The sequence below is a fragment of the Chiloscyllium plagiosum genome, unplaced genomic scaffold, assembly GCF_037043375.1.
Source record: "Chiloscyllium plagiosum isolate Xiang-an unplaced genomic scaffold, Cpla_swu_hap1 HiC_scaffold_37, whole genome shotgun sequence".
Lineage (NCBI taxonomy): Eukaryota > Metazoa > Chordata > Chondrichthyes > Orectolobiformes > Hemiscylliidae > Chiloscyllium > Chiloscyllium plagiosum.
In genome coordinates this window covers 23,136,050-23,162,416 of record NW_028270175.1, presented here as the reverse complement: position 1 = coordinate 23,162,416, position 26,367 = coordinate 23,136,050, and the positions used below count along the sequence as shown (strand labels likewise).

General features: G+C 42.4%; 1 protein-coding gene and 1 long non-coding RNA gene across 2 annotated transcripts in view; one reads left to right on the top strand and one right to left on the bottom strand.

The window, feature by feature from the left end:
* The window catches only part of acap3a (ArfGAP with coiled-coil, ankyrin repeat and PH domains 3a), a 328,671-nt gene that overhangs the window by 27,450 nt on the left and 274,854 nt on the right, over positions 1-26,367 (top strand). The gene's annotated exons all lie outside the window — the stretch shown is intronic.
* LOC148139778 (uncharacterized) lies at positions 7,209-25,542 on the bottom strand. The gene is made up of 3 exons (XR_015753526.1): positions 25,419-25,542; positions 23,604-23,676; positions 7,209-7,384 (listed from the first exon to the last, which is right to left on the bottom strand). It is a non-coding gene; the product is annotated as an uncharacterized LOC148139778 (long non-coding RNA).

The following is a 26,367-nucleotide window of genomic DNA, read 5'->3' as shown; positions in this document are numbered from 1 at the left end:
GTTCAGGGGATTAGATTAGATTCCCTACAGTGTGGAAACAGGCCCTTCGGCCCAACAAGTTCACACCGACCCTACGAAGAGTAACCCACCCCTTTATGACTAATGCTCCTAATAACTATAGGCAATTTACCATGGCCAATTCACCTGACCTGCACATTTTTGGACTGTGGGAGGAAACCCATGCAGACACTGGGAGAATGTGCAAACTCCACACAGACAGTCGTCCAAGTCTGGACTCAAACCTGGGACCCTGGCGCTGTGAGGCAGCAGTGCTAGCCACTGAGCCACCATGTCTCACCTTCAAGCTATTATCAAGAAGAGAGAGGACTTTTCTGCATGCACCTATCACTATAAACCTGCACTCTTTGAGCATGGTGGAAAAGCATGAGGTCTGTATTGAAACTTGATAATATAAACCAGTGAATTTATAATCTACGACAACACTATAGTGCAATAATGAGGGAGTGCCATATTGTTATGGATGCCATCTCTTGAATGAGGTAAACTGAGGATCAGTAAGACTGGTAAGATCCTGTGGCATTATTTAAGGACAGGTACTTACTCAAATAGAAAGCTGTTAGCACATGGGCGGCAGGCAGCTTTCTGAGTGAATTTAGCAGGAATTTTACGATAGTGGTCTAGCTAACCACAGAAAATTATCCTAATCCAGTGATCTAATGACTGAAGGTTTAATTATGTCATAAAATTGTCAGTAATTAAATAGCATGTGTTTTAGTTATATACTTCCAATTTTGCTGGAAGGTAAATTCTAAAAAATATTGCTTGTAACTTTGACATTTGTGTGACAGAAATTACTTCAAGACTGAATAGCCAATGGGCTTACATTTCCTCTCTGTGCTCATTCTAATAAGAGATCGAGGGCAAACTTTGTTTTAGTGCTGATGAACCATTATTCTCAAAACAAGCAAGATATTACAGCTGGGGGAGATTAAAATAAAAGCAAAAAGTGCTGGAAAATGAGGGCAGGACAAGCAGCATCTTTGGAAAGAGAAAGTTAACATTTCAGACTGATCTTTCTTTTGTGATCAGCCAGTACCTACAGCTTTCCAAGCATTCACAAGAATACTGAGGGAATTGAGGCCTTGTTAAGAACTGAGCTGCATAGAAGCCAGAATATGAAATAAAAATCGCTCAGAATAGCTAATGCCAACTTTAGCAGGGACATTAAATTAGTGAGTCGTTCACATAAGTCCATTGAGTGTTTGTACTTCTTGACCCACAATGTCATCTCAATGCTGCAGAGAATTTGTCAGTTTAGAAGATTTACATTCTGTTATTTAGGCCTCAGGGTGAGGAATGTTGATGATGGTCAAGATGTTTGAATGCTACAGTGTCTGATTTATGAGACCATGGTGGTAATTAACAACAATGTGAAGTAGGAGACGGACATTGTAAAAGTTGAAATGAACTTGACAAAAGATTATTAAAGTCGACTTTCAGCCTAGGCTGGTGCAATCACTTTGCAAATTACACGGTCACCCCAGAGCGGTGAATTCGGCGGGACAGGGTGAAGGTTGAAAACTGAATGAGCTATTCATGAACTCACATCAATAAGCAAGCAAGCTTCGATAATGGGGAAGAAGGGTCTAGTTCAGCTCATAGATAATCATATGTATTGACAAAAAAACTGCAATGGTTTTGTAAATTTGTTCATATATGATATTCCAAAATTGTGAATTAGTGAATGATATGAAAGAATGTCATTTAATCTAACCCATGCTATCATGATTATTGTGTGTAAATTGGGTGACTGTTGTAGGAATCAACTAGGAGAAAGTGAGGACTGCAAATGCTGGAGTACCAGAGTTGAAAAATGTGGGGCCTGACTGTTGTAGGAATGCCTAGTATTACATTGTGAGCCATATTACACATTTGCAATATATAATTCTTCTGGTACATATCCTGTGAAAAGTGTAGAAGAATGAAATTGGATAATCATTAACCATCATACTCTTCATAAAATAAATAAGCAATTATAAATGCAAACGTTTTGTTGTGGTTCTGTTTGCCGAGCTGGGAATTTGTGTTGCAGACGTTTCGTCCCCTGTCTAGGTGACATCCTCAGTGCTTGGGAGCCTCCTGTGAAGCGCTTCTTTGATCTTTCCTCCGGCATTTGTAGTGGTTTGAATCTGCCGCTTCCGGTTGTCAGTTCCAGCTGTCCGCTGCAGTGGCCGATATATTGGGTCCAGGTCGATGTGCTTGTTGATTGAATCAGTGGATGAGTGCCATGCCTCTAGGAATTCCCTGGCTGTTCTCTGTTTGGCTTGTCCTATAATAGTAGTGTTGTCCCAGTCGAACTCATGTTGCTTGTCATCTGCGTGTGTGGCTACTAAGGATAGCTGGTCGTGTCGTTTTGTGGCTAGTTGGTGTTCATGGATGCGGATCGTTAGCTGTCTTCCTGTTTGTCCTATGTAGTGTTTTGTGCAGTCCTTGCATGGGATTTTGTATACTACGTTGGTTTTGCTCATGCTGGGTATCAGGTCCTTTGTCCTGGTGAGTTGTTGTCTGAGAGTGGCTATTGGTTTGTGTGCTGTTATGAGTCCTAGTGGTTGTAGTAGTCTGGCTCTGGATTAGTGGTGCTGGAAGAGCACAGCAGTTCAGGAGCATCCAAGGAGCAGCGAAATCGACGTTTCGGGCAAAAGCCCTTTATCAGGAATAAAGGCAGAGAGCCTGAAGCGTGGAGAGATAAGCTAGAGGAGGGTGGGGGTGGGGAGAAAGTAGCATAGAGTACAATAGGTCAGTGGGGGAGGGGATGAAGGTGATAGGTCAGGGAGGAGAGGGTGGAGTGGATAGGTGGAAAAGGAGATAGGCAGGTAGGACAAGTCCGAACAAGTCATGGGGACAGTGCTGAGCTGGAAGTTTGGAACTAGGGTGAGGTGGGGGAAGGGGAAATGAGGAAACTGTTGAAGTCCACATTGATGCCCTGGGGTGAAGTGTTCCGAGGTGGAAGATGAGGCGTTCTTCGTCCAGGCGTCTGGTGGTGAGGGAGCGACGGTGAAGGAGGCCCAGGACCTCCATGTCCTCGGCAGAGTGGGAGGGGAAGTTGAAATGTTGGGCCACGGGGCGGTGTGGTTGATTGGTCCGGGTATCCCGGAGATGTTCCGTAAAGCGCTCTGCTAGGAGGAGCCCAGTCTCCCCAATGTAGAGGAGACCGCCTCGGGAGGAACGGATACAATAAATGATATTAGTGGATGTGCAGGTAAAACTTTGGATGTGGAAGCCTCATTTAGGGCCTTGGATAGAGGTGAGGGAGGAGGTGTGGGCGCAGGTTTTACAGTTCCTGCAGTGGCAGGGGAAGGTGCCAGGATGGGAGGGTGGGTTGTAGGGAGGCGTGGACCTGACCAGGTAGTCACGGAGGGAATGGACTTTGCGGAAGGCGGAAAGGGATGGTGAGAGAAATATATCCCTGGACGTAGGGTCCGTTTGGAGATGGCAGAAATGTCGGCGGATGATTTGGTTTATGCGAAGGTTGGTAGGGTGGAAGATGAGCACCAGGGACGTTCTGTCCTTGTTACGGTTGGAGGGGTGGGGTCTGAGGGCAGAGGTGCGGGATGTGGACGAGATGCGTTGGAGTGCATCTTTAACCACGTGTGAAGGGAAATTGCAGTCTCTAAAGAAGGAGGCCATCTGGTCGGGATAGTGACAGTGGGGTCTGCCACTCACCTGCATTCCGCTGACACGCCCCCCCCACAGACCCCACTGTCACTACCCCCACCCCCCAGAAACCCGAGGGGAACACTACCCCTGCTCATGACTCCACCCCCATTCCCCCCATCACCACACCCACTCCAGTTACAGGTTCCGCCCCCACTCCCAGCTCCACACCAGATCCCAGCTCCCAGCCCTGCCGAGTTTTCACCATCCCTCCAGACCTCCCCCTCACTGAGGATAAACGATCAGTCCTCAGCAAAGGACTCACCTTCATTCCCCTCCGTCCACGCATCAATGAATTTAATACACACTGTGACGTCGAAAAGCAATTCTTCCGTCGCCTCCACCTCCAAGCTTACTTTCACAATCCGGATTCCTGCCCACCTTCCGAGGAACCCTTCACCCACCTCCAACACACTGCATCCACCTGGATACCCCGCGCTGGCCTGTTACCTGCTCTCGACCTCTTCATTTCCAACTGCCACCGGGACATTAACCGCCTCAACCTGTCTACCCCCCTCCCCCCACTCCAACCTCTCACCCTCACAACGCGCAGCCCTCCAATCCCTCTGCTCCAACCCCAACCTCACCGTCAAGCCAGCGGATAAAGGGGGCACAGTGGTGGTCTGGCGCACTGACCTCTACACCGCTAAAGCCAGACGCCAACTCAAGGACACCGCCTCCTACTGCCCCCTCGACCATGACCCCACCCCCCATCACTAAACCATCATCTCCCAGAACCTCTGGAGATCTCCCACCCACAGCTTCCAACCTCATAGCCCGGGAACCCTGCACTGCCCGGTTCTACCTCCTTCCCAAGATCCACAAGCCTGACCACCCTGGTCGACCTACTGTCTCAGTATGCTTCTGCCCCACTGAACTCATCTCTACCTACCTCGACACTGTCCTATCCCCCCTAGTCCAGGAACTCCCCACATACATTCGAGACACTGACCCAAACTCTGGGTCAGATATGTGGACAACACCTTTGTAATCATTAAAAACACAGAAATAGAGAACACACACCGGATCATCAACGCCACACTCACAGGAATCCGATTCACTAGAGAGGAAGAAAAGGACAACCAACTCCCATTCCTAGACGTGATGATACTGAGAATTCACCACAAAGGTATACAGGAAAGCCACACACACAGACCAAGTCCTGAACTACGAAAGCAATCACCCCAACACCCACAAAAGAAGTTGCATCAAGACACTGTTCAATAGGGCCACAACACACTGCAGCACACGAGAACTGCAAAAAGAGGAAGAAGAACACCTTTACAATGTATTCGCCAAAAACGGATACCCCTGCAATTTCATCAACAGATGCCTAAGGGAAAGACAACAGAATGAGGACATGCCACAACCCAAAGGACTAGTCACTTTATCATACATCAAGAACATTTCTGAACTGACAGCCAGACTACTGCGACCACTAGGACTCATAACAGCACACAAACCAATAGCCACTCTCAGACAACAACTCACCAGGACAAAGGACCTGATACCCAGCATGAGCAAAACCAACGTAGTATACAAAATCCCATGCAAGGACTGCACAAAACACTACATAGGACAAACAGGAAGACAGCTAACGATCCGCATCCATGAACACCAACTAGCCACAAAACGACACGACCAGCTATCCTTAGTAGCCACACACGCAGATGACAAGCAACATGAGTTCGACTGGGACAACACTACTATTATAGGACAAGCCAAACAGAGAACAGCCAGGGAATTCCTAGAGGCATGGCACTCATCCACTGATTCAATCAACAAGCACATCGACCTGGACCCAATATACCGGCCACTGCAGCTGGAACTGACAACCGGAAGCGGCAGATTCAAACCACTACAAATGCTGGAGGAAAGATCAAAGAAGCGCTTCACAGGAGGCTCCCAAGCACTGAGGATGTCACCTAGACAGGGGACGAAACATCTGCAACACACATTCCCAGCTCGGCGAACAGAACCACAACAACGAGCACCCGAGCTACAAATCTTCGCACAAACTTTGAATGCAAACTTTTTATTCATATGATGTACAATATTCATTTCCAAACATTAAATGGTTAGGTGGGTTGTGGGGCTATATGCAAGGCAGAAGGTTTCCTCTGCGGTGCCAGATATTGTTGCACCAGCACTGCTTCCAAAGTGCCAAACAGCTTTGAAGAAGTGTCTGCACGTGGGATGTTGGGATACAAATTTGTCGCCTTGCTATAGAAAAGGTCAAGAAGAAGTTTGGTTGAGATGTTCAAAATCACGAGAGATTTAATTAGAAAAACGTTAGCTTTATTAGTTCTAATGGAAGGCGGGTGTGGATTTAAAGTGACTGGTAAAAGAACCAGAGTTGACGTGAGGAAACGTGGTTTGTTTTTATACTATGATTGGAACAGACTGCCTGAATGGGTCATGGAAGCAGATTAAATAAAAACATTAAAAATAGAACTGGATAAGTGCTTGAAGGGAATGAAAAATTACTGGGCTTTGGGGAAAGAGGAGGATAAATTGACTAGCTCTGCCATTGAGCTGGCACAAGCACAGTGGGCCAAATGGCCTCCTTTAGTTCTCTCCCATTCCATGATTTTATTTTAAAAAGCTGCCAGACCTGCTGGATGCTTTCAGTACTTTTTGTTATGCTTTCAAGACACCAGCAGTCTTTTGTTCCCATACCCCAAGTGAAAGTGTTTGCCAGCTCCATTGCTCTATCATAGGGCTCATAGTCCCATGATCCCTCATTCTAACCATAGTCCCATTGCCATCCACGAATGCCACCACTTGACTTGATCTTTGCTGTCATGAAAGTGAAGTCAGAGCAGTGGACCCAGTGATACCTTTTAAGCTGTTTGAGTGCCTGACTGATAGTAGTATTGAGTGCATCACCGAAAGCAGTATGATTGCACCGTGTCAAGCCAGCAGGAGAGGGAGGACCCAACAGACTTCCAGGCTGCACCTTGCATCTCCACTCCCTGCATTTTCTGCCAGTCACTTAGCCTCCCCTCCCTCTTAATCCATGAGCGAAGCTGCTATCAGTTTGAGATTACTTGAGATTTTCAGAATTACAATCCTTATACTTGATAATTTTCCTTTTAAATGTCATTTATGTGCAATTTTCCATCTTCAGTACAAGTGAGCATTAATCTAAATCTCTTCTAGAATAATCAGATACCTTGATACTGTCGGCTCAATTCCATGTGAATTTAACATTTTTGAGAAGATTTTTAGCTCAGGCTGGAAAGTTTGTTTTCAGACATTTTGTCACTATGTGAATCTGTCTAAAGCAACAGCTAATTATTGCGGTTTTAAACTCCAAACAGACAATCTGTCCTCACACCTCATTCTGATATTTTGACCTTTTTTCAATGGATGTAGATGTCAGAGGTAACAAATGGTGGTCTTGCCAATCAGTGATGGCCCTTCAACTGTGCAACTTGCTAGGTCATTTCAGAGGACAGTTAAGAGATAACCACATTGTTGTCGGTCTTCAATCTCATGTAATCAATATCAGGTAGATAGTTTTAATACAAAGTGACAGATACGGCCACTGTGCCACAAGATCCAGGGCAGCAGTTGCTCATGGAAAAGTACTCCTGAATCCCCATCCACAATGACTTCAGTAGTAGAAGGAAGCAGCTGGACACCACGCTTTCAGGGGAAATAATGGATGGGACATGGATTTGGCCATTACAGTGATGCTCACATCCTGTGAAAGAACAAAGAACATTATTAATCTCTCAGAAAGGGGTTGAGGACTTTTCTTTTATTAGTCAGTTTTGGTCATTTTTGCATTTCATCAGTGTTTAGCTGAAGCATAACAATTGAATCACCTATAATTAAAGCAAAATATTGAGGATACTGGAAATCTATATTAAAAAGAGAAAATGCTGGAGAAACTCAGCAGGTGGAGAGAGAAACCGAGTTAACATTTCAAATCCACTATGATTTTTTTTCAATGTAATTGACGAGTTATATTGGACTTGAAATGTTAACTCAGTTTCTATTGCCATAGATAGTGCCACACTGACTGTTTCTCCAGCATTTTCTCTTTTATGAATCATGCATGTATTTGTTCCAGCAGGTTATTGAATGTTTTCAGAGGCTTTGTGCAATATATTCTGTTCTACATCTCTGAGGTAACTTCATTAAATGTCAGTTTCCGCCAGTGTTGGTTGTCTTATGTGATTCTGACTCAGTACTATTGCTACAGTGTGCAAGGTGAAATGTTCAACCAAGGCCATTCCAAAGTTTGCAGGGAAACATTAATTATCCCAGGACCAACATTGAATATTTAGCCTTTACCAGATGCAAAGTTAATCTGCTTTGGTGACTGTTTATGGGGCTTGTCTGTTGCATTTGCCTGCATAACAACAACTCAATTGAAGGGGTCATATTTCCAGAGGCGGTGCAAGGTGCCAAATAAATACAAGTTCTTTAGACTAAAGCTTTATTTACAAGGAAGGGGGTTCACCAAGGAGATCGTGATTCCAGAAATAACTGCAAGATTTAGGATTGCTCTTACTACCCATCACAACTGGGATCACTGATAGGCCAAAGGGCCTTTTTCTGTGCTGTGGATCTCTATGATTAACTGGGGCTAAATATAATTCATTCTCTGCATCAACAGCAGCTTCGACACAAGCAACTGTCCGACTTCAAGAGTACAGATAATGGTGTGAAAGATCATTGAAATAACAAAAGTAGGAAATAGCATAGAGAGAAATATCTTGGGAGTAACCAAAGATTTGCAGTCAGAAAATTAGAAATCAGCATGATGTAAAATATAAATTCATATTTAGTCCCAGAGTTTCCAAGGTTCAGTGAATAATGAATTATCATTTAAACCATTCCAGTTTCCTTAAGATGGGTCAGGATTATTTATCCATGGCAATGATGGACATGGTATTGATGCATTAATTTTGTAAATTCATTTTGACGTCTCAGGTCAAAGTTTGTATTGACTTTTTATTGTAGAATAACATTAGGGTGGGGATTACCCAATTTGTAAATGGGATCAGAGAGTATTGATTGTTTAATGGCATCCAGCAATTACATTAATCATTCAAGGCAGTGGGTCCATCTTTCACTCCAATTCAATTTATATTGAAGCCAAACTAGTTTCTAGGCTTAAACAAAAACATATTCTCACCTCAGCATAGGAGGGCTGAGTGATTATTGCAATAGGTTACAGTATCTTAATCCAGTGTCATTAGGATGATTAAATTAATACAATGACCAAAGGTTACATCTAAAAACACAACAATTTATTATAATGGATAGGGTTGCAATATAACTAACAATGAATGTGGCCACTCTCCTCTCCATTTGTAAAGTTATTTATTTTTATCTTAGTTGATTCTTAATCAGTCCTGGTGTGTCTGTATCAGAAAGTCATGGATTTTGGAACATAGTTTAGGTTGACATGTCAGCACAGTATTCAGTTTGTTGTAAATGCTTAAGTTGGGGGGGATGTGGCACGCGATGTCAATCCTGGGCCCCATCTGCCTGTCTGAGCAGATGTGAACGGTCCCCTGGCACTATTTTAAGTGAAGCGTGGAGTTCTTCCTGTGACCTGGCCAACATTTCTCATCGAACTAACATCCGCAAAAAAAACCAAATTATCTTTTCATCCATATATTTGCTATTTGAAGGACTTTTGAATGTAAATTGGCCCCAGCATGAGTTTTTAAAGCAAGTGACTAAACTAAAACAAATCATATTTAAATTACTTTGGGATGTATTGTAAACGTGTAAGGAACTATATAAATATCCAAGCTTTTTATTGCTTTTCTATAGTTGCTCAATCTTATTGCCTGCCTTTATCCTTTAATTTCCCAATGCCAGATTTACAATGAAATCTGAAGTATTCATTTGGTACCTCTGCCTTCATTCACTGTGATTTGTCTCTAATAAACCCTAGCTTTTCCTTAACTGTTCTTTTCCTTGTTACTGTTAAGAAAATTCTTTATTTCCCCTACCAGTCTTTCTTCATTATCATTCAACTTTTCACCTTGATATTCCATTTTCTTTTTGTATTAACTCTTGGTTTGCCTTAACATATATTTAAAACCTGGTTTCAATTTTATCTTTACTGATCCAAGGGATTTTCTTCTCTTTATTGCATTCCTTTACTTCTATTGTGAATATTTTGTCTAATCACCTTCTGTTGGAACATTTTCCATTGTCCGTCCCCTGCCTTACTTGCTGATTTTTCTCTTCCGTTTATCTGGGCACATTCTCTCTTCGATCTTGTTGAAATAGAGTCAGAGTCAAAGAGTCACACAGCACGGAAACAGAATCTTCAGCCCAATGCATCCATGCTGACCAGCTATCCTAAATTAATCTAGTCCCATTTGCCAGCACTTGGCCCATTTCCCTCTAAACCCTTCCTATTTATATACCCATCCAGATGCCTTTTATATGTTGTAATTGTATTAGCCTCCACCACTTCCTCTGGCAACTCATTCCAGACACACACCACCCTTTAAATGAAAAAACTGCCCCTTGGGTCCCTTTGATATCTTTCCCCTGTCACCTTAAACATATGATCTCTAGTTTTGGACTCCCTACCCTGTGAAAACGATCTTGGTCATTCATCCTATCCATATCCCTCATGGTTTTATAAACCTCCCAAGGGTCACCCCTCAGTCTCTGACATTCCAGGGGAAATGCCCCAGCCTATTCAGCTTCTCCCGATAGAAGAAACCCTCCAACCCCAGCAACGTCTTTGTAAATCAAGTTTAACAACATTCTTCCTATAGCAGGGAGACCAGACCAACGTAAGTGGCCTAGCCAATGTCCTGTTCAGCTGCAACATGACCTATACTCAATGCACTGACTACTAAAGGCCAGTGTACCAAATGCTGCCTTCACTACCCGGTCAACATGTGACTCCACCTTCAATAATCTGTGAACCTGCCATCCAAGGTCTCTTTGCTCAGCAATACTACCCAGGGCCCTACCATTAAATGTCTAAGTCCTGCCCTGGTATGCTTTACCAAAATGCAGTACCTTATAATTGTCTAAAAATTCCAGTCAAGTACCCTTTATCATTTAAAGATCCCTCTCCTTTTCAAAGTATGCGTTGAATCTCACTATGTTCCTTTTTTTATTGTTGTGTACCTGCCCTCACTCTGTTTCATGGAGGTAGATCCAACACCATTTGCTTCCTTTTGTGCCTAATGGGGAAATGTGCCTATGGGCAAGGGCATGGCTCCTCTTCAGCTGAGTGTGGAAGGTTGTTCACTAAAGTCATTGGTATAGAAACTGAGATTTGACATTGATTAAGAAAAGCTTTCTACACTTGTGTGGCAATGGTTGTTCACGTAATATTATGAGCAGAGAAACCTTTGTACATTTGTGATTTCTTTTAACAAGAAACACAGATAAAGACTCAGTCTCCCAAATCAATGTTGATTAAAAAAGGGAGAAAAAAAAATTAACTTAAACAACGATGATTCAAAGACATTAAGCTTGGATATTTTTGACCAAGAGTGTAGTCACCTGTTCTGCTATCTCTTCCTTTGATTCAGGAGCAGTTTTATCACTGGTGTTCTAAAGAAGGGTCATTAGACCGAAAGATCTAACTCTGATCTCTCTGCACAGATGCTGCCAGGCCTGCTGAGTTTTTCCAGCAATTTCTGTGTTGTTGCAGTTTTTATCCTGTTATGCTCTTGGCAAATTGTCCAAGATCTAATGTCTGTGAAGTTGTTGTTGTTTTGAAACTTATGGAATGTAAAGTGAAGAAATGATTGAGAGTGGACAGGAATTCCAAGCCTTTCAGGTGCAGGATCAGAATGAGTGAACAGTGAAGACAGTGGCATAGTCCTTGAAGATGCATTAAGAAGGCACAGTCTGAATGGTTGCACTTTTGAAACATTGAGGATGTTCAAGCATTCATTTAACCTTGTTAACGACACAAAATGTTGTGACAGACTAGGGATGGAGGAGGGAGAGGAGAGATGATTGCCGTTTAGATGCTGTTCCTCCATCAAACATCAACAGAATTTCTTAATTGTTCTAACCAGAAACCTGTGGTAAAATAGTAAAAAAAAAAGCACAGAAACAAACACTGGTTTGATGTAAAGTTTGTGGCAGCGGAATTTGATAGATCCTAATTCCCTCTAGTAAGGGCAGTTTGGCTAGTTTTAATTATTGCTCAACTGGTTTCTGCACAAAACTCCAGTGCCTCCAATTTTCCATCTTTAGGCTCCAAGCTGTGGGTGGAGCTTGTACTTGATGAATTGAATTTATTATATTTTTCTTAATAGAAGAAAAATAGGATTAATGCCACATGATGTAATACTTTTCTTGGACAGGTTTGCTGGAATACAAAAAGATAGACTAAACAAGAAAGGAGGGTGATATATCACATCACATGTAGAATCGAGGTGCTGAATACCAAAAAGTCAGCCTTCAGTCTGGTCCACTGTTTATATAATGGGATCAACACATTTGGCAGGGAAGTGACAACAGGACATGTCCTAAGCAAAATCTGCAGGAGATTCCGGCATCCTGTCAATCACAGTGACAATCACCGAAGCTTAGTTTAATTTTTGGCGTTGTTACTGTACTGCTTATGCACTGCACAAAAGAAAAGCTTTTTTTTCAATGCAGCAGTAACATTGCTAATTGCATTTCTACAGAACCCTTTCAGAAAGGATGGGTGTCCCAAAATGCTTTCTTTGCAGCTAATGAGGTATATGGGATATATACTGCACTGAAAAATAAATGGGAAGAAACTCACTCCTAATGGTTTTGTTCAGACTGGCATCAATTCCCTGGGAGTAGGCACTGCCACTGGATGAAGGTAATCTTGAATTGAGTTATATCTGCATAATGCTGTTAAAAATGGCATTACACAAATACATTTCCCCTCCTCAATCATTGTAGCTGAGCTACTTGCATATGAGAGGTAATATGGAGTAAAGAAGTTGATAGGGAAAAGGATAATCAGGTACAGATTTTGACTTCCTTAGTTCAGTTCCTTTTTGGTTATGAATATTAGTTATTCAATCATGAGTTGAACCATTAGCTGTCAAGATCTAAGTTCTAGAATTCACTCCTGAAATCCCTCTGCCTCTTTCCTTCTCCTGTAGGTTTCAGGGGGGACAAAATCTCTTTTACCCATCAGCCTTAATACTTTACTATGCAGCTTAGTGTCAAATGTCGTTTGATAATGCTTCTGGAAAGCACCTTATACAATGTTAGCACATTATAGGCAAAATATAAAATCTAATTCGCTATTTGCATATGCAAAGGTCCTAATGCCTACATCATGAGCCCTGGATGTCTTTTTTGGACTATATCATTAAGACATGCTTCTGATTCCTAATTTCTTGGCTGGTTTGCAAGAAGCTCAAATGTCTGTTTAGTGCATGAAATTTATGTGGGCCATGAAATTTACAGTTAAAATAGTATCATCCATAATATTTATCAAAAGGAACCATATCAATTCAGTTCCAAGTGAACAGATTGCAGCATTTTACACAAGTACAGATCAATAGGACTGTGGAAAATTAAATTTGAGGTGTCAATTAATCAGAGCTGTTACATACAGTGAGAAGTTGTTGTTAGAGATTTGATTTGATTCACTATTGACTAAATCTAATTGGTGAGAGATTGCAAAGCTCTGAGATGGAGAGGGCTCTGGGTGTCCTCGTACATGAACTGTAAAAGTTCACTATGCAGGTAGAGCAAGTAATTAGAAAAGCCAATAGAATTTTATCAATTACTGCAAGGGGAAATGAATTCATAAGTAGTGAGGCAATGCATTAGTTATAAAGGGCCACACCTGGAATATGATGACAGGTTTGATATGGAAAGGATGTTTCCTGTTAAGGAAGAACCTAGAACTAGGGGGTTACACTCGAACATAAGGTGTCAACTTTTTAAGACAAATATGGAAAATATTTTTCTCATAGGTCATATGTTTTTGGAACTTTATTCCTTAAAAAACAGTGGAATTAGAGTCTTGAAGTATTTTTAAGGCAGAGGTAGCTAGATTTTTAAAAATGTTCTGGGGAGTAGGTGGGAAAGTGGAGTAATCAGATCAGTAATGATCTTACTGAATTCTGAAGTGAGCTCAAGGAGCTAAGTGGCCTATTCCTGCTCCTAATTCATATGTTTCTATAGCAAAAGGCTATTTGTTTCGATCTGATTGTGAGGGATGTCATTTGTGCTGCCTTTGTGCTTGGATATTCAGAACCTTATTTAGAATGTAAGCTTGCTACAGATCAATGGATAGGCCACAGTGTGGGGTAGAAACTTTCACTGACAGCAGCCTCTGCAGCAGGGAGGTCATTATTCTTGAGTACTACATGATGAACAGACTGTGGTTAGAACCTTTCACTTCGAGATTTATATTGGCAGCCCACAGGAAGTCTTTAAGTGAGCAGTTAGTCTTGTGGATATAAGATTCTTATACTATCTACAGTTAAGCAATTCTGCATCACTCCAACATTTAGCCTTGCTTGTGACTTAACAGCTCAAAACACAGAAAATGTTGGGTGTGGAACGTATTAAGTGTTTAAAATGGGGACCATGGGCTGGATGTTACATGCCCCCGCCACTTATGTTTTCAGCTTGAGGGCATGTAGAATACGTTGGTGTCTAACCCACCACTTTCCAAGCCAACACTGAGCTCACCCCCATTATAAGAAGAGGGCAAGTGGACACTGAACGTGGTTGGCTATCCACTCATCATATGTAAATAAATAAGCAATATTACCCTGCACATTCCAAAAATTATAGTGGGAAAGTCAAGCAGAAGTGGACAGCTTGCCTTTTCTAAAATGTTTTTACCATGATGGGAAGAAAGGAAATCATTATCCTTGGAGGGTGCCCTTTACCCATCGGAAGGCCATACTACCTTCCTCTCTGCCAATCCTCTTCCCTCTTTGCTAAGGTGGGCACCAATATCGCTGACTTATCTCACTTCATAATCCATCAGACCTCCTTGTGGGCGGGCCTGCCTGCAGTTTCAACAGTGTCCACTACTGAGACTTTTGGAGCCAACCAGATTGAGTCCTGGAGAAGAGTCACAGGACTTCATACATTAACTCTGCTTTCTTCCCACCGATGCTGCCAGACCTGCTGAGTTTCTCCAGCACTTACTGTTTTTGAACAAGATTGGCCAGCAGCTGCAGAGGGTGGGATGGCCTCCTCAGTGTGAGGCAGACATCCAAATTTACAGCACTACAGCCTGCTGCAGGCTGTGGCTATGGAGAGGACTTATTTTTGGTCCATCAGCTCAGAATCATTGATCCCTTCAGTGTGAAAGCAGGCCATTTGGCCCACTGAGTCCACATTGACCGTCCAAAGAGCATCCCACCCAAACCCAAAACCTATCCCTGTAACCCTGCACTGGTTCACTGTGAACAGTTTACCCTGCTGCCATTTTCTGCCCCTTGTCAACATTTAAGAGTCAGTTGGATGCATGGTTGAATAATTGGAGGATGAAGGAGTATGGGTGTTGGGTGTGCACATGGGATTAGGACTACAGTTCACATTAAATGATTATGACCACTGATTGTTTGGGCTGAATGGCCTATTTGTAATTGCTGTATCATGCTGTGTGTTTAAAACGTTGGCACCAGTTTAGTTAGGTGAATTGGCCATGCTAAATTGCCCGTAGTGTTAGGTGAAGGGATAAATGTAGGGGAATGGGTTTGGGTGGGTTGCACTTCAGAGTGTCGGTGTGGACTTTCTGGGCTGAAGGGCCTGTTTCCACACTGTAAGTAATCTAATCTAGTTGGGGAACTTGCCTAGTTTATGACAATGGCATGTATGTGTTTTAAGGCCCATTTTCAGAGGGAAAGCATGCAACTCACAACACTCATATTTGAGGAGTGTATAGCTAATACATATATCACTGGCTGATGCTTTCATGCCTCTATTATTTAAATAAAAATCACTTTTGGTTCAAGGGGCATGCCCTGCAATAATTCCACAGAGGCCAGTATCCTGTCACCAAATCATCCTTTACTTACATGTGGAAAGTCCTTGACACTGACCCAGCTTCCTCCGAGCCCACTGTCAAAGTAAACAGAACCTCCCATATTCATGTTTTTCATCTGTCAGCCAGGGCTCCCTGATTGGAGCTGTTAATCTGGTCTAATCAGGGAACTCACCTTCTATGAGGTCCAACCTGGATGACCTTGTTACAATCATTACATGCCTCAATATGGAGAGGATTTTCCCAGCTTTCCCAATCAACAGAGAGGAACTCTCAGGCAGCATTCATTATTTCATGATTTGGAGGTGCCAGTGTTGGACTGGGGTGTACAAAGTTAAAAATCACACAACACCAGTATATAGACCAAATAAATCTGTTTGACTATAACCTGGTGTTGTGTGATTTTTAACTTCATTACATAATATATGGTATACAGGAAGAAAGGTTATTTTGTGATCCATGGATTGAGCTTTTGTTTACCTTGACTTTGTTATGGAAATGCTGCCTTCAGGATTATAAAGTTGTTTAAGGGAGCAACTGGCGAGAGTGATAGGTTGCAAGTAACATTTGCACCACACAAGTGTCAGGCAATAGCAAAATGAGAGAATTAGCATTCAATTGAAATTTTTATGTCTCAGTCCCCCACTCTCACAGAGGGCATAATCTCAAATAAAGGGACACCAATTTAAGATTGAGATGAGGAGGAAATTTCTTCTCAGTCTTTGGAACTCCTTGCCACAAAGAGTTGTGCGGGCAGAGTCCTTGTGTATGTTTAAGGCTGAGATAGATTCTTGATCAGGAGGAGAATTAATACTGAGGAAAATGCAGGATAATGGATGTGAGGAATGTCAGCTCAAGCTCAATCTCATTGAATGGCAGGACAGGCTCATGAGGCCAAATGGTCTACTCCTGTTCCTCGTTCTGATGGTGTTATGGTCTTTTCTTGGGAATTACTGTTGACCAAAGACTGAATGGGATCAATATATATCTATATATATATATATATATATATATATATATAAACACTGGCTACAAGAGCAGGTCAGAGGCTAGGAATCTTGCAGTAAGTAACTCACCACCTTACTCCCCAATGTCTATCCACCATCTACAAGGCACAAGCCAGGAGTGTGATGGAATACTCTCTACTTGTCCGGATGAGCGCAGCTCAACAGCAATCTAGATGTTTGACACATTTCAGAACCAAGCAGTGTGCTTAATTGGCATTACATCCACATACTTAAATGTTCACTCCTTCCTTCCATCACCAATGCACAGTGGCAGCAGTATGTACACTAACTATATACAAGGTGCACTCCAAAAATTCAGCTTACAAAGCTGCGACCTCTACCCTCTCAAAAATCAAAAACAGCAGAGACATTGGATCACCACGCTTGAGACTTCCACTTTGAGCTGCTCATCATCCTGCCCAGGAATTCTACCACCATTTCCAACACTGCCATTGGATAAATATCAAGGATGTGGGACTACCTGGATTGGTTGGACTATAGTTTTCAAGAAAATTGCTCACCACCACCTTCTCAGGGCACAAATGACAGTCTTGCAGGGTTTGCCCACATTCAATGAAAAAATTTTAAAAACCCAACATTACATTCAATTCAATCACTGAAAAACAACCGAGATAATGTAACACAAATCAGGAGGCCAATGCAAAGTGGCATTGTAAATGTATTACTGAGGAAGTGCTTTCATAGAATCCCTATAGTGTGGAAACAGGCCCTTCGGCCCAACAAGTCCACAATGACCCTCTGAAGAGTAACCCACCCAGGCCCATTCCTCTCTCTTATTATCCTATATTTACCCTTGATTATTGTACCTAACCTACACATCCCTGAACACTATGGGCAATTTAACATGGCCAATTTACCTAACCGGCACATCCTTGGATTGTGGGAGGAAACCAGAGCACCTGGAGGAAACCACACAGACACTGGGAGAATGTGCAAATTCCACACAGACAGTTGCCCGAGGGTGGAGTCAAACCTGGGTCCCTGGTGCTGTGAGGCTGCAGTGCTAACCACTGAGCCACCATGCCACCCCAGTACTATTCCCTCTCCAGTTATTCCTTTTTCTTTTAATATACTTAAAGAATCTTTTTAAATTCACCCTAATCTTCTTATACAAGGCTATCTCATGCCTCCTTTTCACCCTCTTGATGTCCTTCTTCAATAAACTCCTATATCCCCTTTATATCTTCAGGGATCCCCTTGATCCCAGTTGCCTGTACCTGAGCCATAACTCTTCCTTTTTACTTGGGGTAATTTTCCAAAATTTGCTAGATTCTGGGGCAGTTCCAGCCGATTGGAAGGTGTGCTGTAATATTAGGTTCAGGTGGATACATACAAATGGCCTTGAGTTATGTGGTTTAGAGACGTTAATAATTTATTACAGATGGTCAGTCACCAACATGGCTCTTCGTATGAGTGTCATTATTTACCATTCCATCTTACAACACATCCTGTCAGTCACGAGGAAGATTCATTGATAGTCTGTTAGAAACGCTATTAATGAGCGCTAGCTGCAGAGCTCCTGCATCTTCAACACACTGCAACTTCTGACGGTAACATTAGACCTCTGTCTCCATTCTGCACTTCACTGCAAACAGCTGTCTAAATAAGTGGTGTTTGTTGTTGTCATAGGACAGATGCAGATAGCTATCTACTGCGACACGTTGCACTTTGTATGCTGTAAGTGTGGTCCAAAAGGGAATGGAGCAGGATGAACACACTGGGAAAACAAGGCTGTGAACAGAGTGCTCCAGAAACGTTTGCTGACTGCCAGTTTATGTCTCCTCCTCAGCATAAGCAGTATCTGTTGCAGAGTGAACTTTTATGATATATGTTTGGCTCATTTCCTTGATACTGAAGCTGAATCCATGATCGGGTCATGATACTCTCACATACTTGCTGACACTGCCAGGACTACCACCCATTCAGTGCAGCCCAGACAGACTGATTTATAAGCAAGTACAGAAGATGAGGGGTCGGGATCATGTGAAGATGTAAGCCAGACACTAACAGTTGGATTTTTTTAAGTTAGAAATCCAACATTCCAATAGGTTCTGTGTTTGTTGCAGGGTCTGTTTGACAATGTTGAACTTTTAATGTGGAAAATTGCCTCCTAAAACATCTCTTAGATGTGTGATCCAAAAATTGAGCTATTGGACGAGTATCACTAGAGTCCTGATTGAACTGATGGGTTTTAAAGAAAATTTCACATCATTGGCACAAGGTCATAGAAAATAGGAGCAGGAGTAGGCCATTCAATATGATCTTGGCTGATTATCCGACTCAGTACACTGTTCTCACTTTCTCCCCATATCCTTTGATCCCTTTAGCCATAAGAAAGTATCTAACTCCTTCTTGAAGATGTTTTCTTTTCAACCCTTTGTGTGGTTGTGAATTGCACAGACTCACTGATTTCTAGGTGAACAAATGTCTGATCAACCCATGTCCTTTTAAATGGCCTACTCCTTAAACTTTATCTTTAAACTGTGACCTCTGGTTCTGAACATCCTGCTTATTGGAGACTTCCTTCCTGTGTGTCCCTGTATAGTCATGTTAGACTTTAATGGGCTCCGAAGAGAAACATACCAGAAGGTTGATTAAAGGCACATTCCTTATGATGAGGGAGGCGGGGGGGGGTACATATGGGGTCAGAATTGGAGAAACTGTGTTTTGTAGGGTTTAGACACTTTAGCATTTACTACATTTATGCAGATGGGGAAGAGATAAGGCAACAAAAAGATTACAGTTTAAAATGAGGTGTTGAGGAAATAGGAGCTGTTGTCAGTCAATGAAAGCAGTAATGATGGATGAGTGGGATTTGGTACAAGATAGGTTATGGACCATAAAGGTTCATATGAAGTTATATCTACACAGGTGGGAGAGGTTGGGCAGAGACAGATCCAGGTTGGAAAAGCATTGGAGTAGTCAATCTTACAGGTGATGAAGATAGGGTAGGGAGTTTCAGCAGTAAATGGGCTGAGATGGGAGCAGAAGAGGGCAATGTTATGGGAGTTGAATGGAGTTAATATGGACATGAAAACTCCACTTGGACATCAAATATAATGCTTAATAAAGTTTTTTATAAATCTTTCTAGGGAAACCACACAATCTAAACAATAATTTGAACTCTTACTTTAACTTACTCTTCTCCTGCTTCCAATTTAGTATGTATAGCACAAATTGTGTTGATGGAACAATGGCCAGCAGAGTGGGGCTAGTGTGCAAGGTAGTGTTTTTGGATCTTGGAAACAGGTGGGCTTGGTCTGTGGTTCCAACATCTTGTTTTCAGTTCTGATTTCTCAAAAAGTTCCCTCCCCTATCTTTCTTACTTTCACAACTGTTTGTTCTTACGTGGCCTTTGCTTGATTCTGCACAAGATCCCCCTCTACCAGCTTTCACCTCTTCCATCACATGCTAGTTGGAGCACTCACTTAAGTTAGTGGTCCATGCTGTCTACCAGGCCAATCACAGGTTAATTATCTCCCTGCTTCCTGTCTGACAGTGAGTCCACTCCTGAAACATTGTTTCTTCAATGGTGTTGGCAGATCCTGCCTGTGTTCAAGAACCAGCAGAAATAAAATCATTGAGGTGACAAAAGACTACCATTTTATCAATGGTGAATGTTTTCAACAACCTGTGAAATGCGATGAATTTTTCACCCTATTTGAGCAATAAGAGGAGAACGAATAGATTCATATCTAGATAATTCCTCATTGTGACTGCAGGACAGCCCTGGGTGTGTCCTACAGATTATGAAAGGTGAAAGTTGGGGCAGTAGTAAAAAATTGGATTATTTACAGGCAGTGATAAAAGAAAACTTGTAATGGTTGTCATCCTGCATTAAAATCAAAAACAAAGTGCTGGAGATGCACAGCGGACTTTCAGGGGAGGTGCAGATAGTTTCTTGACTTCACACCTTTGGCAGAGACTCTCACCAGGCACCTCAGGCCAATGCTGTGGAAGAGTTTCCAATTGTTTAAAAGGAGAGCTTGGACAAACCACACACATGGTGTGCAGATTTCCAGTAGTGCTAGCTGGCAACTAGGCAAAGTAAAAAAAAAAAAAGCCCTGGTATCTGCTTTTCCATGTGCGCAACCTCCAAACATTGACCAACAATTGGCAGGTTCCACTTCACTTCGCTTCTCCCAATTTCACACACCTTCTGCTCAGTTTTATCATTTTGGAACTCTGTCTCTCTCATTCTCCCACCTTTCCAATGCTTTATTTGCCTTTCAGTTGTCAGAGTTCCTGATCTGGGTTTAAGATTGTTTCTGTTCAGCCAATTGAACACTGGTTTATTTTCAATAGATGTCTTTGTACAAAAGTAAACAGTAACCAGGAACTACTCACAATCTGTGACTCCTGCCCCCACTTCATTCTTCTCCTGGGCCTGCTCTAACATGTTCATGGAATCCCTACACTGCATTTAGAGGGTGTTGGCCCATTGAGTCTGCACCAACCCTCTGAAGAGCATCCTGCCCTATCTCATAACCCTACATTGACTCTCATGTGCAGGCTAGGTTACTACAGGGCAATTCCACATCTTTGGATTGTGGGAGGAGACTGGAGCACCCAACAGAAACCCACACAGACACAGGAAGAATGTGCAAACTTCACACAGTCGCTCAAGACTGGAATCAAAACAGGGTCCCTGGTGCTGTGAGGCAGCAGTGCTAACCACTATGCTGTTGTGATGTCGATGTTCTTGCTGGTCTCTTAAAAGGGGCTTCTTACAAATTTTTATAGATGCACCATAGAAAACATCCTATTTGGAAGCATCACAGCGTGGCATGGCAACTGCTCTTCCCGAGACTGCAAGAAACTACAGAATCATGACCACAGCCCAGTCCATCACTCAAACCGGCCCTCCATCCATTGACTCCATCTATAATTCTCAGGAAAGCAACCAACATAATCAAAATCGCTTCCCATTTTGGTTATGCTCTCTTCCACCCTCTTCTGTTGGGTAGAAGGTGTAAATGTTTGTATACATGTATGAACAGATTCAAGAACAACTTCGTCCCTGCTGTTGTCAGACTTTTGAATGAACTTTTTTAAGATTAATGTTGATCTGTCTCTCTCTGTCTGTGTCTCTCTTCCCCCACTACCCCCCCCCCCCCCCCCCCAATCTCTGTCTCTTTCTGCACCTTCTCACCAGCTATAACATTGCAGTAGTACTCATATACTCTTATATCAGCCTCTCCTGATAGCTCAAACCCTCCAACCCTGGCCAACATCCTTGTAAATATTTTCTGAACCCTTTCAAGTTTCACAACATACTTCTTATAGTAAGGAGGCCAGACTTACATGCAGTATGATAAAAGTGGCCTAACCGATGTCCTGTACAACTGCAATATGACCTCCCAATTCCTGTACTCAATGCCCTGACCAATAAAGACAAGCATAACAGGACCTCTGATTTGCCCTACCAAAATGTTGCACATTTATCTAAATTAAATGCCATCTACCACTCCTCTTCTGTTACCCTGGTTGCACTTGTCGAGTACAATCTGCTTGGAAAGAATGTAAGACAACACTTCACTGTACCTCTGTACACAAAAAAAGCAATGAATTAAATCAAATATTCATCCTTACTGTGCTGCTACTGATTGTTCCAGTAATGAATGAGGACAGAACTTTGCTTTTGTGAGATTCCTTGAGGTTTTTTTTCCAATTTAAAAAAAAATGTAAATGCTTAGTCAATGGTGTTATCAGGAGAGGTGGCCATAGATGTGGTCCAAGAGATGGTCTTTAAAGAGGAACTTAAGGGGCAGTGAATTTTAGAAAGGGAATGGCACTATACATAGCTCTGGAAGCTGAAGCCATAGCTGCTAAGGATGGGGTGACATCAGTCTAGAATCAGAGGGAGAGTAAATCTGCTCAGCCTTTCCATAAGTCAAAGGAACATCTCTGGGGATTTTCCAGGGTAACTGGGGAGTTCTGCTGAATTCACAGTTCCACAGAACTCCGGGAACTCACTCTGGCAAGTACCTCAGGAAAAACCCTGAAACCTTTGCAAAGTCGGTTGATCTCAAAGGCATTGATTGCTTTTATTTTGAAATGTTAGGTGAAGAGAAGAGAAGAGAACTATTTTCTTCCTGTCAACTAAGGAAGGACATTTGGGAACAATGAGGAGGGTGTTCTGGCCACTGCCAGTTTCACTGGAAATTGAATGAGGAGGACACAGACTGCCCCAAATATATGGATGACAACCCCCCCCATCCCCACACCTCAGATATTTTTGGTGAAGTTGAGCTTTGATGGCCCCACCCTGCTGCTCCTCCATTTTCTTAGCTCTCTGGAGATCCAGAAGTACCAAGTACCAAGGTTAGCACTGGCGCCTAACAATACCAGGGACCCAGGTTCAACTCCACTCTCACGCTACTGTCTATGTGGAGTTTGCACGTTCTTCCTGTATCAGTGTCAGTTTCCACTGGGTGCTCTGGTTTCTCCCCCCCCAAACAAACGTGCAGGTTAGGTGGATTGGCCATGCTAAATTGTTATGTTGTGTCCAGGGATGTGCAGTCTGGGCAATAGGGTATGTCTGGGTGTGGTGTCTTCAGAGGGTTGGTGTGGACTTGATGGGCTGAATGGCCTCTTTTCAAATTCTCGGGTTTCTATGATCCTAAAATGGAAGCGGGCCAATTAAGGCTGCAATTGCAACCTGGACAACTAAACAGAAAGAGTCTTGTGGGGGAGAAATGTTAATTCGACACCGCTGTAAGGGGTCTGTGAGGAAGGGTGTAGCATTCCTTTGCACTGGCAACCTCCACTGTGGCCTATGACATAAGGCCTTTGATATCCCACTCACCTTTCATAAGAATGGCTATCATCTTAAATTTAAATTAAATGCATCTTTGGCCAATTCAGCAATTACATTAATTTTGACAAATACAAGGTACCCTCCCTTTCACAATATTGCAATAATTTCCTACGGTATTTACCTCATATCTGCCATTGTAGAAAAGTTACAATGGCATGGGGTATTCTTTCCTTCTGTTATTCAAGGAGGAGAAGCTAGGGAAAGAAATGGAAAAGAGAGTAAATTAAAAAAAGCATGTGACGTCAATGGAAGAGAGAGAAAAATCATGGACAGTAACATTGCTCACTCTTCACCAGGCAAGGAGAAGTCTGACCAAATAACTTCAGCATGCACTGGACAAGCAATTAAAAATAACAGCAATAAAATATAAGAGCATCTTATTTAATAAATTGGAATAGTAAAGAAAAAGGGCATACTGTTCTCTGAATGGAATTCTCTTGGGAAAGCAGAGAGAGAAGCATTAGTGGAATGTTCATCGGGGCAGCAGTTTGTTGAGAAAATGAGATTTTAATTGGCTGATGTCAGAGTGTTGGAATTCCATATTCCACATTTTTTTCCTTTTTTCACTTACCCCCCATTCTCCCATCCCCCAACTCCACAGATGGGAGTGACTGTGGATTAGTTGGTCATGCTACCAGGCACAAAAAAAATCTACATTGTGACCCCCCCAGTCCCAATGAGGAGGTGCTCCACTGACTGAGGTGGCATCTTTAAGATGAGACACTAAGCTGAGGTGCCATCTGCCCTCTCAGGGAGACATAACATAACCCAGGCCTTATTTGTAGAAGAGCAGGGGAGCCATCCCTGATGTTCTGGCTAATATTTATCCTTTAATCAACAGCAGAACAAAAACAGATTATTTGCTCAGGGTCACATTGTTGTGTTTGGGACCTTGCTGTGTGTAAATTAGCACATGCTGTATAGTACAATAATCTGTTCCTTCCCAAAGCAATTCATTGAATGTACAGTGTTTGGAATATTCTGAGACCTTAAGTGGTGCTATAGAAATGCAAGTCTTTCTTCCTGATTCTGTTCCACATTATTTGGTCCATTTGCTAACTGCCTTTCAGGACCACATCTCCCACTTGGTTGTTAAGCACCAGAGTGTTCACAGTGATTAGCAGAGAAGACTCATGTAGCGAGCGACCGTGTTTTATTGAAGGATCTGAAGTGTAGATGTGGCTGGAAATGGTGTAAATCCTAGATATTTTTGTTTTCTCTGTCGCTCCCTGTTGGTGCTGTTTTAATACCAATGTGAAAATAATGCCATTGGAAAACGTAGGCAGAAATTCCAGGCTCTGCCTCTCAGACCAATGTTACAATAGGCAGCTTGTTAACAGTTAGCGCCACATACTGTCATTCCCAGGTTAGCCCCTTTCTAATAATTAATGTCACAGCCAGACAAAATACAGACCAGATTATTATCAGACCCGCTTTCAAAACATGAACCTTTTCTTTTCAGCAGCTGCCCCTGTCAGGTTTGACTCCAGTCAGAGGAGTGAGTGCTGCCGAACTGACTGGAACCTTTGCTGAACATCTCACATTGCCTTTTGCTCTTGTTGCTGCTTCAGTTACCAATCTGTTCTTTCAAAGCTTCCCTGCCTGAGACAAATCAAAAGTTTGAAACATTTCCCCATCTGCCTGTAGCCTAGTGTTGCCTTTAATAAAACTGAAACTCCTCTCTCTCTTGTTCTCTGTCTGTCTCTGTCTCTCAACAATGGTTGTGTTTTGGGTATCACAGACAGCAAACCTACCATCAGCTTCCACACTGATCATTTGAAAAGGTTCCTTTTCTTTTAATTGCCATCTTTGTGCTGTTATGATCATAGTTAACCTGAGGCATCAGTGGTCTGATGGGGCGGTATGTTAGCATTTAGATTTATTGTCAGTTATTCGCTCATTGCAAATATCTTAAAATACCAGCTGACTCACTCACCTTGTGAAGAAAACAGTTTTTCTCGTCAGGAGGTGAATCAAGTTGGCATGTTTCCCATCGACTCCAAAGTGCCTGTGTGCCAGATTCTAGTTGAATTGGGAATGGAAAACAGTCAGGGAACACAATTTAAATTTAAACTATTAGATTGTGGAAAATATAATGTTATAATTTTCCCATTGTGTTGCCCCTACATGCTTTCCAATAGATGGTGACGGTTTTTGATATTACTGTTGTTATTTTGAGGCACTGGTTCTCTGGTACCAAGCTAGCTCCATGCGACAAAAGAATCTGCAGACATTGGCTGACATGTAGCCAGGAACCATCTTGTGTCTTGTGCATGCTGCATCAGTTCAGTTGCATCTGGAAGAGCTTAAATTAATTGAAGACAAGCGACTGCTTTCTAATTCCTTTTGGTCATTGGACACAGTTAAGAGTTTAAATGGCGACTGTGATGTCAGTGGTTACATTGGTCCAAATCTGCTTGCTGGGTTTATGCTAGGCACCATAATACGAATAATGAATCGTTCAGTAAAACGGAGCATTGTAGCCTGGCTCTAAAACCCTGGTATTCCCCTCAGGGCTATATCCCCTAATAAAAATCAGACTGGAATATTCTATCTTAAATTGTTTACCAGTATAGCATCGATTTCCTTTCGGGTGACAAAGGAAGACTGCAAACACAAGAAATCAGACATTGAAAACATGCAATGTATTATATTTCCGTCGGTTCAGTAGAAAGATGAATTACTGCTTTAAGATGAAAGGTGCCCTAATGAGGGATCACATTTGAAAGTAAAACCTTCTTTTCAAATGCTGCTTAACCATTAATTCCTGCTGCAGTCCCAGTCCTCCTTGTTTAATCATTCTGGAGAGGATCTAAAAGTGGAAAATTCTATCTTTCTCGGTTCTGCTTTCAGTCTGTCTGTCTTTCTAGCAATCATTCTGTGCA